Source organism: Macaca nemestrina, chromosome 8 (assembly GCF_043159975.1).
Source record: "Macaca nemestrina isolate mMacNem1 chromosome 8, mMacNem.hap1, whole genome shotgun sequence".
NCBI classification, from domain to species: Eukaryota; Metazoa; Chordata; class Mammalia; order Primates; family Cercopithecidae; genus Macaca; species Macaca nemestrina.
The window spans coordinates 54,799,953-54,814,646 of NC_092132.1; the positions used below are offsets into that span (position 1 = coordinate 54,799,953).

A 14,694-nucleotide genomic window follows, 5' to 3' on the forward strand; every position below is an offset into this window, starting at 1 on the left:
AAGTGTCCAGGAAATTATCCATTTCTTCTAGATTTTCTAGTTTATTTGTGTAGAGGTGTTTATAGTATTCTCTGATGGTAGTTTGTATTTCTGTGGGGTCGGTGGTGATATCCCCTTTATCATTTTTTATTGCGTCTATTTGATTCTTTTCTCTTTTCTTCTTTATTAGTCTTGCTAGCGGTCTATCAATTTTGTTGATCTTTTCAAAAAACCAACTCCTGGATTCATTGATTTTTTGGAGGGTTTTTTGTGTCTCTATCTCCTTCAGTTCTGCTCTGATCTTAGTTATTTCTTGCCTTCTGCTAGGTTTTGAATGTGTTTGCTCTTGCTTCTCTAGTTCTTTTAATTGTGATGTTAGAGTGTCAATTTTAGATCTTTCCAGCTTTCTCTTTTGGGCATAGTGCTATAAATTTCTCTCTACACACTCCTTCAAATGTGTCCCAGAGATTCTGGTATGTCGTATCTTTGTTCTCATTGGTTTCAAAGAACATCTTTATTTCTGCCTTCATTTTGATGTGTACCCAGTAGTCATTCAGGAGCAGGTTATTCAGTTTCCATGTAGTTGAGCAGTTTTGATTGAGTTTCTTAGTCCTGAGTTCTAGTTTGATTGCACTGTGGTCTGAGAGACAGTTTGTTATAATTTCTGTTCTTGTACATTTGCTGAGGAGTGCTTTACTTCCAATTACGTGGTCAATTTTGGAATAAGTGTGATGTGGTGCTGAGAAGAATGTATATTCTGTTGATTTGGGGTGGAGAGTTCTGTAGATGTCTATTAGGTGTGCTTGCTGCAGAGATGAGTTCAATTCCTGGATATCCTTGTTAACTTTCTGTCTCGTTGATCTGTCTAATGTTGACAGTGGGGTGTTGAACTCTCCCATTATTATTGTATGGGAGTCTAAGTCTCTTTGTAAGTCTCTAAGGACTTGCTTTATGAATCTGGGTGCTCCTGTATTGGGTGCATATATATTTAGGATAGTTAGCTCTTCCCGTTGAATTGATCCCGTTACCATTATGTAACGGCCTTCTTTGTCTCTTTTGATCTTTGATGCTTTAAAGTCTGTTTTATCAGAGACTAGTATTGCAATCCCTGCTTTTTTTTGTTCTCCATTTGCTTGGTAGATCTTCCTCCATCCCTTTATTTTGAGTCTATGTATGTCTTTGCGTGTGAGATGGGTCTCCTGAATACAGCAGACTGATGGGTCTTGATTCTTTATCCAGTTTGCCAGTCTATGTCTTTTAATTGGAGCATTTAGTCCATTTACATTTAAGGTTAATATTGTTATGTGTGAACTTGATCCTGCCATTATGATATTAACTGGTTATTTTGCTCGTTAGTTGATGCAGTTTCTTCCTAGCCTCGATGGTCTTTACATTTTGGCATGTTTTTGCAATGGCTGGTACCAGTTGTTCCTTTCCATGTTTAGTGCTTTCTTCAGTGTCTCTTGTAAGGCAGGCCTGATGGTGACAAAATCTCTAAGCATTTGCTTATCTGTAAAGGATTTTATTTCTCCTTCACTTATGAAACTTAGTTTGGCTGGATGTGAAATTCTGGGTTTAAAATTCTTTTCTTTAAGAATGTTGAATATTGGTCCCCACTCTCTTCTGGCTTGGAGAGTTTCTGCCGAGAGATCTGCTGTTAGTCTGATGGGCTTCCCTTTGTGGGTAACCCAACCTTTCTCTCTGGCTGCCCTTAAGATTTTTTCCTTCATTTCAACTTTGGTGAATCTGGCAATTATGTGTCTTGGAGTTGCTCTTCTCAAGGAGTATCTTTGTGGCGTTCTCTGTATTTCCTGGATTTGAATGTTGGCCTGCCCTACTGGGTTGGGGAAGTTCTCCTGGATGATATCCTGAAGAGTGTTTTCAAACTTGGTTCCATTTTCCCCCTCACTTTCAGGCACCCCAGTCAGACGTAGATTTGGTCTTTTTACATAATCCCATACTTCTTGCAGGCTTTGTTCATTTCTTTTTCTTCTTTTTTCTTTTGGTTTCTCTTCTCGCTTCATTTCATTCATTTGATCCTCAATCGCTGATACTCTTTCTTCCAGTTGATTGAGTCGCTTACTGAAGCTTGTGCATTTGTCACGTATTTCTCATGTCATGGTTTTCCTCTCTGCCCATTCGTTTATGGGCTTCTCTGCATTAATTATTCTGGTTATCAATTCTTCCACTTTTTTTTCAAGATTTTTAGTTTCTTTGCACTGGGTATGTAATTCCTCCTTTAGCTCTGAGAAGTTTGATGGACTGAAGCCTTCTCTCATCTTGTCAAAGTCATTCTCCATCCAGCTTTGATCCGTTGCTGGCAATGAGCTGCGTTCCTTTGCAGGGGGCGATGCGCTTTTATTTTTTGAATTTCCAGCTTTTCTGCCCTGCTTTTTCCCTATCTTTGTGGTTTTATCAGCTTCTGGTCTTTGATGATAGTGATGTACTGATGGGGTTTTGGTGTAGGTGTCCTTCCTGTTTGTTAGTTTTCCTTCTACCAGTCAGGACCCTCAGCTGTTGGTCTGTTAGAGATTGCTTGAGGTCCACTCCAGACCCTGTTTGCCTGGGGTATCAGCAGCAGAGGCTGCAGAAGATAGAATACTGCTGAACAGCGAGTGTACCCGTGTGATTCTTGCTTTGGAAGCTTCCTCTCAGGGGTGTACTCCACCGTGTGAGGTGTGGGGTGTTGGTCTGCCCCCAGTGGGGGATGTCTCCCAGTTAGGCTACTCAGGGGTCAGGGACCCACTTGAGCAGGCAATCTGTCTGTTCTCAGATCTCAGCCTCCGTGTTGGGAGATCCACCGCTCTCTTCAAAGCTGTCAGACAGAGTTGCTTGCATCTGCAGAGGTTTCTGCTGCTTTTTGTTGTTGTTGTTGTTGTTTAACTGTGACCTGTCCCCAGAGGTGGAGTCTACAGAGACTGGCAGGCCTCCTTGAGCTGCTGTGAGCTCCACCCAGTTCGATCTTCCCAGGGCTTTGTTTACCTACTTAAGCCTCAGCAATGGCGGGCACCCCTCCCCCAGCCTCGCTGATGCCTTGTGGTTAGATCGCAGACTGCTGTGCTAGCAATGAGGAAGGCTCCGTGGGCTTGGGACCCTCCCGGCCAGGTGTGGGATATAATCTCCTGGTGTGCCCGTTTGCTTAAAGCGCAGTATTGGGGTGGGAGTTACCCGATTTTCCAGGTGTTGTGTGTCTCTGTTCCCCTGGCTAGGAAAAGGGATTCCCTTCCCCCTTGCGCTTCCCAGATGAGGCAACGCCTTGCCCTGCTTCAGCTCTGGCTGGTCGGGCTGCAACAGCTGACCAGCACCGATTGTCCGGCACTCCCCAGTGAGATGAACCCAGTACCTCAGCTGATAATGCAGAAATCACCTGTCTTCTGTGTCACTCACGCTGGGAGCTGGAGACTGGAGCTGTTCTTATTCGGCCATCTTGCTCCCCTCAGTATGTTATAATTATTTGTTTGCTGTTGACCTGGCTAGAGTGCTTTCAAGAGCAAGGTTTGCATTTTCTATCTGTATTCCCTGCACTTAGCAAAAGCATGCACCTAGCAAGCATGCAGTAAGTATTCACCAAATCAGTGAACAGTGCTTAATAGATACCTGCTGAGCTGAACTAGAAAATAGGATTTCTTAATCCAAGAAGGAAGGAGACCAATATTTCTCATGTGACTTGGCTTGGGGATGCTTTTTCAGTTTCTTGGAGTGTTTCTTCTGGAAACTGTTGGTGGATATTTATAACTTTTTTCAACTCTTATTTTGTTCACTCCTTTGCACTGATTATTCATAACTTATAATTTAGTAGCTCTCAGTGGTCTGGGTTGCTCTTCAGAAATGACCAAATATGCTGTAATTAATCTCAGAAAGTTCCTTTTCTTTACAGCGTAGCCATTGCTTCAGGGTAGTGAATGCTATACTTCTTTTTAATTCTGGGAAATGATGCCTTTTGTTCTTTATTTTAATTTTGGTTACATTTTTATCCAAATCTATTCGGAAAAAATTTCATAGAATATAGTACAACATGGTGACTATAGTTTATAGCATTGTATTATATTTTGAAAATTGCTGGAGAATATATTTTAAGTGTTCTTATTATAAGAAACAGTAAGCATGTGAGGTGATAGATATGTTAATTAGCTCAGTTGAGCCATTCCGCAATGTGTACATATTTCAAAACATCATGTTGTACACAATAAATATATTCAATTTTTATTTGCCAATTAAAATCAACAGAAGAGAAAGTGTTTTATTTTTTGATGGTAACAATTTTAGACTTTGTTCTTTCTGGATAAACTAGTCAGTAACACAGTAATTACATTTATTGCAAGCAACAACATAGCTTTAAAAAAAACCTAAAACTGAAAAAGTAAAACTAAAACTCCAAGAAAATTTTTATCCTCAATGTTGTCTTTTGGAGCAGAAATTTTTAAAAATATGCTGTTTGCTCTCCTCTGGTGATAAGCTCAAATTGCATTCCATAGGGATTAAAACTGCCCCTGCTGGAACAGATTAGCCTGTCTGATTTCCTCCATATACCACCACTCGCTTTCTCTTTCTCTGGAGTCCTGGCCTTTGATTATCCTAGAAGTTTGTGATTTTGTATATATAAAGTATTTTTGTAACTTCCAAGTAAAATTTTTCTTTTATATTTTGAACTTCACTTTTAACTTTGCAAGTGTTGTTCAGTAAATATTTATTGTTCCTTTTCCTCTTCTCTAATGCAAAAAGAAAATGTTCTTGTTCCATTGATGTTGGACTTGACTGTATGCTTTGCATGGAGTATGAGTGACTGTGATTTCCCCACACTCACTCGAGCTTTTTATGGACTTCCATAGTTACGATTTGACTCACTTGGCCTCTTTCACTGCTGCCTCTGAATGGGAAAATGCGAAGGGAATGGCTCAGGGGATTGTTTCCCCTTTGACCTGGGTCCTACAATGACAGACAAAGTCGACCTAAACATGACTTTCAGCCTGAAGTGGAACCATTGTAGCCCATCTCTAGATGTGTGAATAAGACCTTAGCTTATGTTGGTGGCCACTGCAATGTTTTTGGGGTTGTTTTATATGCAGTATTAGTATCCCCAAAACCAACAGAAAAAATCTCCGTGCAAATTAAGTAAAACAGTTAAATTTTAATATTCAAAAACTGGTTTAATATTTGCCACAGTTTGTTATGTGTATTCACTTAGGAATAGCTGAATTTGTGAATTGATCTCATGAAACAGCATTAATATACACATGTGGAGCACTTGGAAAATGCCTTTGTGTCAGTGAGTTTTCATTTTGTATTTCTTCCTTTTTGAAGTCTGAGTTATTATATTTGTTCACTTGCGTTTCTAATACCACCAAATATAGCTAAATACATTTTCATTAAAATATCACAGTTACAAAATGAATCTTAGGCAGTTTTCATTAGAATACTTATGAGACTAATTTGGGCATTAAGCTTATGAGTGTAGGCTACATGTTGTGGGAGGAAGCAGAAAATTCACCTTTCCTTGTATTCATAGCATTTGCACTGTGACTGACACACGGTAGGTGATTTATAAGCATTTGATTGAATTTAAAGTGTCTTGATGCTATTCTATTCTGTGGTTAGCTGCCAGAAATAGGGGAAGTGCTGTGATAGAACAATTCAGCTATGGACTTCCAGACAGCAGCCCTATGATCCACCTGTGTTTTCCTCGTCATGTGTTGAAAATTATTATTCAGGCTTTATTCATAAAATAAATATATACTGATCATCAATGTGGCCTGGATATCTGTGCTCCTTTCCCTAAGCCGTGCACAGTCTAGTTGAATAGAAATGCAAATATGAATCTGGCAGAAAGGTAAGGGATGTTCTCTTGCCTGCTACTGAGGAAAGGATGTTTTGTTTCCTTTCAGTACTAGGAGAGGGAATCAATGGCGTGGTAATTATGCTCATCTTTGGGGAGGAAGAGTTTTCAATATGTTGTGTGATTCTGCTTAAGCTGATTCTGAAGATAATTTTTCTTGACCATTCATTGCCAATTTAGCTTCTAGTAATGATGCCAGTAATGTTGACATCTGCTTGAAGAAAGGATATAAAAATTTTATTTTGAGCTATACAATATTAGCACATTTTACAAAAAAACTAGAATTTGGAATAGATGCCTGCAGTGCCTATTTCTCATTGAAGGACACAGCACTGTGCTAGCTTCAGGTCTTACAATTTACTTGATCAGGGAATTAATCCTTTATGTAATTAATTAAGATCAAACCTTAACCTTACATTTTCTTGCTGTTCAAAGGGCTTTAAAGTTCAATTCTAACGTGCCTGAGGCCCTGCTAATGCTAAGAGGAAAAAGTCATTGTGAGACTTATACTCAATAACAGAGATGAGCAAACTATGGCCTTCTGCCCAAATCCACCCACTGTCTGTTTTGATAAAGTTTTATTAGAACATGGCCATATTAGTTTATGTATTGACTACAATAGAGACAATATGGACTGCAAAGCCTAAAATAGTTTCCATCTGGACCTTTACAGAAAAATGTTGCAGATCTCCACTCTATTAGCTGTTTCTTGATCAGTGACAGACTATGATATTTTTCTGCATTATTGCCTGAAATCTAACTGATTTAGGTGTTATCTCAATGTCAATAAATTAATTCCAAATTCATAAGCGGTTAGAAATGAAATAACACATTATACTTGAAAGTCTCCTTTGTTAGTAGATTTAAAGGGTTTTTGCTATGTTGTTTATTCATCTCTTCAGCAAGCCTGAAACTATTGGGTCTATTTAATTCCACTTTGTAAAACTTCTGATGGGAAATGTGTGGTTACATACTGAAAAATACTAGTGTATGTTGGGTGGTAAGAGGATCAGAAAATTTTTCAAATGATAATGAGTCTCTTAAATTACCTGTAAACATTTTCTGTAAATGGGGATAAACAGGAAGGAAATGAAGAAAATTGCATTTCTTTAAAAAAGACTCTATGATTCATTCCAAAATAGTCTTTTACTCTTCTGAAACATTCTTTTCCTGTACATTCTGAATTTAGTGAGTTCCCATAATATCTATTGGTACCATCTCTCAATTTCTGCATTACAGCATCTATTGTCTTTACAGGAACAATCTGAAAAAAAAATAAGAGTGAGTTTTTGACTTGCTCTTTGCTCATGTTTGTGTATTTATAAGATGCTGTCATGATTACTTGACAAATCTACAAAGTGAACCACATCTGCTGGTTTTGAGCTAGCACAGCTGGAAGTTCCTTAGCTTCTGTACTAAACTTTTTATGTGGGTGTGATTCTTAGTTGCCTATTCTGTCTGTATTTATGCAAATTACAGTGTTATTTATAAGCAAGTAAATAATCATTTCTAAGACAACATCTGCACTACTGTCTGCTTATTAAACACCTGCAAAGTCAGCTTGCTCTGAATAGAAGGCCATATAGTGCATGGATCAGACTATAGCTTGAAACAAGTTGCAATTATTTGTGTGCTTATTGATCTCAATTTTAATTTGAGACATTTCTTTATTAGTGATTGGTTTTAAGGATGCCTTTTATTTCAAACCTTTTTAGATCTTCTAAATATAAAAATTTGATGGGATGAGAACTAAAGAAAGATAGAAGCTATAATTCTGGTCTCCCAAGTCACTTACAAAGTATGTGACCTTATGACTATGTGATTTGACCTCCTAATTTGTCTTTCTTCATCTGTGAAGTAGAAATAATAGCACCAATCTCACTGGGATATCCTGAGGATTAAATGAGAAATGTACATAAACACACTGTATTGTTTGATAGGCAATGTATGCAGTAATTACTGCTTCTCTTTCTTTACCTTTCTCTTACTCCTTCCAAAGCATAAACTGTCTTTTCCTTCAGCCACCAAAAATGTTAGAAAATGAGTTGTAGGAAGAGTCTGTAGATAGGAAGAGGGAATCCTAAGCTATGCCTAGAACTATCAGAATTAATTGTTATTCAAACTTACCATGCTTTCTTTGGAGAAACAATACAAATCTTAAAAAAAGAAACAAACTGTAGGTAGGAGTTGTATTTCAGTATCTAAATGCCTTGCAGGTAAGAGGACGGAGCCAAGAATAAATCATTGTGAAAGCCATTTATGTAATGAATATAATGGTGTGCAGTAGTGTACCATCTAACTGAAGACTCCGTCAGACACTGAAACACAATTTAGGGATTATATTGATTTTAGTCTTATCTCTAGCATTAATATTTCTACCAACCACACAAGTTCACAAGCATGCTTATAATGGGAAATTGGATTAAAGGAGACTTCGTAATAAATTAAAAATTACCTCAGTTTAGTATCTATGCTGTTTAATGACTTTGATCTTATTTAATCCATCTCCTGTATTCACTCTTTGTATGACCACTAGCCAATTATAGAAAAATTGTTTCCACTTGTTTTCCTAACTACTTTAATGGTCATTCCTCTGTCAGTTGTGCTCTTACATCTATCCTACTTACTAGCTTTTTTCTCTCTAGTCAATGCTGACCTCTATTCGTTAGGCACAACATCTGTGGACTGAAAAGCAAAATAGTTCTGTTCCTACATTTACTCTACCACCAGTTAGTCATATAATGTAGAAATAAATTGTTCTTCAAGCCTTAATCCCCTTGTTTGCTGGACCGTTATATAATAATGGAATTGGATTGGTTGGATTAGTTGGAAAAAAAAACAAAAAACAAAAAACGACCAAAGGTCAGGACACTTGAAGTCTAGGTTTGTGTTGACCTTAGGCAATTCAGTCAACCCTGTTAGGCCTCAGTTCCCTCTTTGTAAACAAGTGGATCTCATAGTTTCGTGGAACTTTAGCTCCAGGAATGATCTTAGGGGTCACCTAGTGAACGCTCTTGCTTTGCTCATGAGGAAGCTCAAAAAACTTACGTCCTGCCCAACATCCCAGCAGTTGATTGAAGAGTAGCAGACCATGTCTTCTGACCCCTGTGCTGAGCTCTTCTCACCCTAGCACCTGAGGCCCTTTCCGTCTAGATCATATAGTTCTAATAAGTATCACATGAAAAATTGTGGAGGCTTTTCTGGCATCTAGGTATATGAATTTAAATTATCAACAATAATAATTCAGTTATCTATTTTACATTGTTCACAGATTATGGTAAAATAGTCCTAAACACTGCTTACTACTATCCTCCAAATTTAAAAGCAGGAGATTCTGAATATTTGCAGGGTGACATCTCTCACTTCTCACCTGCCTTCTCTTTCTATATAATGAAAGAGAAGGGTCGGGGAGGAAAGCCTCACGGGACTCCAGTTAGCTGGTTGGCTGATAAGGCCCCAGAAATTAAGTATGTTTTAGTTTGTGACTTCATAGCCAAGGAGATATTCTAATATTTGCTGGGTTATCAGACACAAAATCTCTGGTTTCACCTGGATTGACTGCAAGAATAGAGAGGGGATAATTCTGGCCTTCATTTATAGGTTGTCTTTGGCTTAGGAGACCTGATATTCTGGGTTAACTGACTTCTTTGGAGCACAGGAGAACAAAACAGTACTGGAGGTAAGGCGGAACTGAGTCATCCTAGAAATGCAGGCAGGGTTGATTTAATCTACTATTGGGACATAAAACACATTTTCGGAATTTATGCCCAAATTTTCCTCACCCAGAATGGAAAGTTCAGAAAGTCAGTGTTGTACTTTCTAAGGACTACTAGACATTTATTCACTTGCTAAATTTCAGGGTTGTAAGGTACTTCAAGTCCAATTCCCTTATTTTGTGTATGGGAAAACTGAGTGGTAGAAAGAACTGAAGTTAGTTCACTGAATCAACTGGACACAGGCACTCAAGAACAGAAGCAAGCCTGGATTCTTGGTCTCCTTAGCCCAGTTTATTTTCTGCTATATCATATCCAAACTGAGAAAAGAAAACTATTATGTTGATGGAATAAAGAACACGCTTAATATGTGTGAGTGAGTGATCCTCCAGAAAAAGTGACACAGTGAAAGATGAGAAGAACTTCAAGTCAATCAAATACCATCTGGATAAAGAAGACTGAAATCTAAAACAAACTTTCAGGCACGAGACTCAATGAAACAAATACATATTGGACAGATCCTTATTTCAGGAGTATATTTTGGTAAAAGTTTTACCCATCAGGCTACCTGTTCTGCGTCATTGAGTAAATTACTGTGAAGTCTTAACTCTTGTTATACTTGCCACTAATGGGTAGTGACAGAGTTGAACCCTTCCTTACTTTCCTTTTCCCTTTATACTAAAAAACCTGGGTCTGTGTTGGGAGGGGACAACTCCAAAACAACAGAAAGAGCCATAACATTTCTTCAGGCTGGAGGGCAGGAGCTCTCTTTGCAAATGCAATGTATCGCCAGATGAGCTTGTTATAAGGCAAAGCCCCATGCTTACCCACAGATATTCTAAATCAGTCTGGGTTGGGGACCAGCTACATCAGCTTTTCTACATTTTCAGATATGCTGCCGTTGGGATTGGGTATCATTACCTCGATCCTATGGCCAAGGGCCTGAACAAAGTAGGTTATCTTTGACCTTGATGAATTGAAGATCATTCTTGAGCAGCTTAAGATTTTGCTAAGAGTAATGAAAACAGTATAAGGCAGAATGAATCTATTGCATCTTATTTTCACACAAGTGTTTCTCACAGTTACTCGTACCATGTACATTCCTAACAACTGAGCATTGGGTCTATCAGTGAGTCATGGGAAATAGGAGGAATGCCCTGACGAGAAAAGTCAATTTCCTTAATTTAAGGGATTGCACATCAATTGGTCTGCTTATTCTGGATACTGAAATTCTGAGTAGATTTTTATCTTTAACAAAATAAAAGTTACTTATGATTACAACAAAATAAAAAGTCAAGAATAATCAAACCACCCTCTGGGATAAGAATTGTATGAAGTTGCTATGCAGGAAACAACAACAACAAAATGAAGGTCTAAGCAAGGTATTGCAAATGAATTTAGTGGAATTCTGTCATAAACTTCCTGACCTCCCTATGGGAGTGGTAAAACCCCTCAGCAGGTGGGACTATGGGGTGGTTTTAGTAACCAGGTCTGTGATATGTCTTCTGCTGTCTTTGTTCATTGATCCACTTTTTTCCCTCGGTCTCACTGAACTTCTCCCGTGCCAGTCCATGCTGCAATGCTTGTTTCCATGGAATAAATTTCTAAATATCACCTGCAGAGGATTCCTCAATTTCTTTTCCTGCAATTACTCAATGGTTAGAGTTTAATAAGAAATTGCTTATGAAATGAATCATTAAAGGTGCTTACTTTTGCTTATATGCTGTACAAAATTGTATTTTTGGAAATTCTGGTTGATAACCCCTTTTTTGCCCTTTGTGTCTCTACCAATTTGCATCAGTGTTTCGGGAGAATAACATTACACCCTCTATTTGATCTGTAAGGAACTTGTACATTAAAACTGTCCTGCATTTACTCCGACGGTGGTGGAATAATAGCCTCACGGTCTTTCTTAAGAGACATTTTCTCTGATTGTAGCAGCCTGAGGCTTTTCTATCTCTTTTTTCTATTTCTATTTACTTCTATGCTATATCTGTTGTATAGATGCAATACGGTTTTTATAAGTACAGTACTAATTCAGTTTGGAGACCCTGGCTTGAGGCTAGGCAGTTTTACTTCTGGAGAAGCTGACTAAATCCAAAATTTCAACCACCTCCCTTCTTGGTCTTTTCTAATTTGGGTCACTATCAATGAGCTCCAGTCAACCCAGGGCCTGGTGCCAGATGACCAGGGACAGCCCCTGTGCCCCAGAGCCTGCTGATAGTATTCAAAGTAGCCAATTCTAAACCTGTTTACCATGGCTTCTCTGTTTCTTCCCACAGAAACCACCATAAAAATTGTTCTCCCTGCCTCTGCTTCTTGGCCAACCCCTGTGTGGCCCTGTATAGTGTTCTCCCTACGGAGCTGTAAGTATAACAAAACTATAAAAACCCTGCTTTTTCTCTCTTGACCTGCATCTGGCCTCACGATAGCCACCATACCTCACCCATGGTAAAATGGTCAAAACAATAGTCCATGCATGTTCCAAGTTTTCTTGAAGATTATACTTCTTTTCTGTAACTCTAATACATACCGAATAAAAGAAGAAAAGGAAATGATACAATATCAAACAAATTCACCATGTTCTAACAGATCTTCAAAAGTTTTAAGGTAAATACCTGAAACAGTTTGATGTAAATACATGTGGGAGCAGGCTATCAGCTATTCCATTGGAATTCACTCGGCATTTTTCAGATGGTTTGTTTTTACAGTCATGTTCCACATAATGACATTTCCATTAATGACAGACTACATACATGACAGTAGTCCAATAAGATTATAATACTGTAGTGCAATCAAACTAGAAATCAGGACTAAGAAACTCAATCAAAACCGCTCAACTACATGGAAACTGAACAACCTGCTCCTGAATGACTACTGGGTACACATCAAAATGAAGGCAGAAATAAAGATGTTCTTTGAAACCAATGAGAACAAAGATACAACATACCAGAATCTCTGGGACACATTTAAAGCAGTGTGTAAGGGAAATTTATAGCACTAAATGCCCACAAGAGAAAGCTGGAGAGATCTAAAATTGACACTCTAACATCACAATTAAAAGAACTAGAGAAGCAAGAGCAAACACATTCAAAAGCTAGCAGAAGGCAAGAAATAACTAAGATCAGAGCAGAACTGAAGGAGATAGAGACACAAAAAACCCTCCAAAAAATCAATGAATCCAGGAGTTGGTTTTTTGAAAAGATCAACAAAATTGATAGACCGCTAGCAAGACTAATAAAGAAGAAAAGAGAGAAGAATCAAATAGACGCAATAAAAAATGATAAAGGGGATATCACCACCGACCCCACAGAAATACAAACTACCATCAGAGAATACTATAAACACCTCTACGCAAATAAACTAGAAAATCTAGAAGAAATGGATAATTTCCTGGACACTTACACTCTCCCAAGACTAAACCAGGAAGAAGCTGAATCCCTGAATAGACCAATAGCAGGCTCTGAAATTGAGGCAATAATTAATAGCCTACCAACCAAAAAAAGTCCAGGACCAGATGGATTCACAGCTGAATTCTACCAGAGGTACAAGGAGGAGCTGGTACCATTCCTTCTGAAACTATTCCAATCAATAGAAAAAGAGGGAATCCTCCCTAACTCATTTTATGAGGCCAACATCATCTTGATACCAAAGCCTGGCAGAGACACAACAAACAAAGATAATTTTAGACCAATATCCCTGATGAACATCGATGCAAAAATCCTCAATAAAATACTGACAAACCAGATCCAGCAGCACATCACAAAGCTTATCCACCATGATCAAGTGGGCTTCATCCCTGGGATACAAGGCTAGTTCAACATACGCAAATCAATAAACGTAATCCAGCATATAAACAGAACCAAAGACAAAAACCACATGATTATCTCAATAGATGCAGAAAAGGCCTTTGACAAAATTCAACAGCCCTTCATGCTAAAAACTCTCAATAAATTTGGTATTGATGGAACGTATCTCAAAATCATAAGAGCTATTTATGACAAACCCACAGCCAATATCATACTGAATGGGCAAAAACTGGAAAAATTCCCTTTGAAAACTGGCACAAGACAGGGATGCCCTCTCTCACCACTCCTATTCAACATAGTGTTGGAAGTTCTGGCTAGGGCAATCAGGCAAGAGAAAGAAATCAAGGGTATTCAGTTAGGAAAAGAAGAAGTCAAATTGTCCCTGTTTGCAGATGACATGATTGTATATTTAGAAAATCCCATTGTCTCAGCCCAAAATCTCCTTAAGCTGATAAGAAACTTCAGCAAAGTCTCAGGATACAAAATTAATGTGCAAAAATCACAAGCATTCTTATACACCAGTAACAGACAAACAGAGAGCCAAATCATGAATGAACTTCCATTCACAATTGCTTCAAAGAGAATAAAATACCTAGGAATCCAACTTACAAGGGATGTAAAGGACCTCTTCAAGGAGAACTACAAACCACTGCTCAGTGAAATAAAAGAGGACATAAACAAATGGAAGTACATATCATGCTCATGGATAGGAAGAATCAATATCGTGAAAATGGCCATACTGCCCAAGGTAATTTATAGATTCAATGCCATCCCCATCAAGCTACCAATGAGTTTCTTCACAGAATTGGAAAAAACTGCTTTAAAGTTCATATGGAACCAAAAAAGAGCCCGCATCTCCAAGACAATCCTAAGTCAAAAGAACAAAGCTGGAGGCATCACGCTACCTGACTTCAAACTATACTACAAGGCTACAGTAACCAAAACAGCATGGTACTGGTACCAAAACAGAGATATAGACCAATGGAACAGAACAGAGTCCTCAGAAATAATACCACACATCTACAGCCATCTGATCTTTGATAAACCTGAGAAAAACAAGAAATGGGGAAAGGATTCCCTATTTAATAAATGGTGCCGGGATAATTGGCTAGCCATAAGTAGAAAGCTGAAACTGGATCCTTTCCTTACTCCTTATACGAAAATTAATTCAAGATGGATTAGAGACTTAAATGTTAGACCTAATACCATAAAAACTCTAGAAGAAAACCTAGGTAATACCATTCAGGACATAGGCATGGGCAAGGACTTCATGTCTAAAACACCAAAAGCAACGGCAACAAAAGCCAAAATTGACAAATGGGATCTAATTAAACAAAAGAGCTTCTGCACAGCCAAAGAA

General features: G+C 38.3%; 1 long non-coding RNA gene across 9 annotated transcripts in view; it reads left to right on the forward strand.

Annotated features, from left to right (window-relative positions):
• The window catches only part of LOC105497280 (uncharacterized), a 326,269-nt gene that overhangs the window by 15,872 nt on the left and 295,703 nt on the right, over positions 1-14,694 (forward strand). For all 9 annotated transcript variants that reach the window (XR_011606903.1, XR_003021607.2, XR_011606905.1 and 6 more), the window contains one exon: positions 11,808-11,891. This is a non-coding gene — a long non-coding RNA (uncharacterized lncRNA). The remainder of the gene's footprint in view (positions 1-11,807; positions 11,892-14,694) is intronic.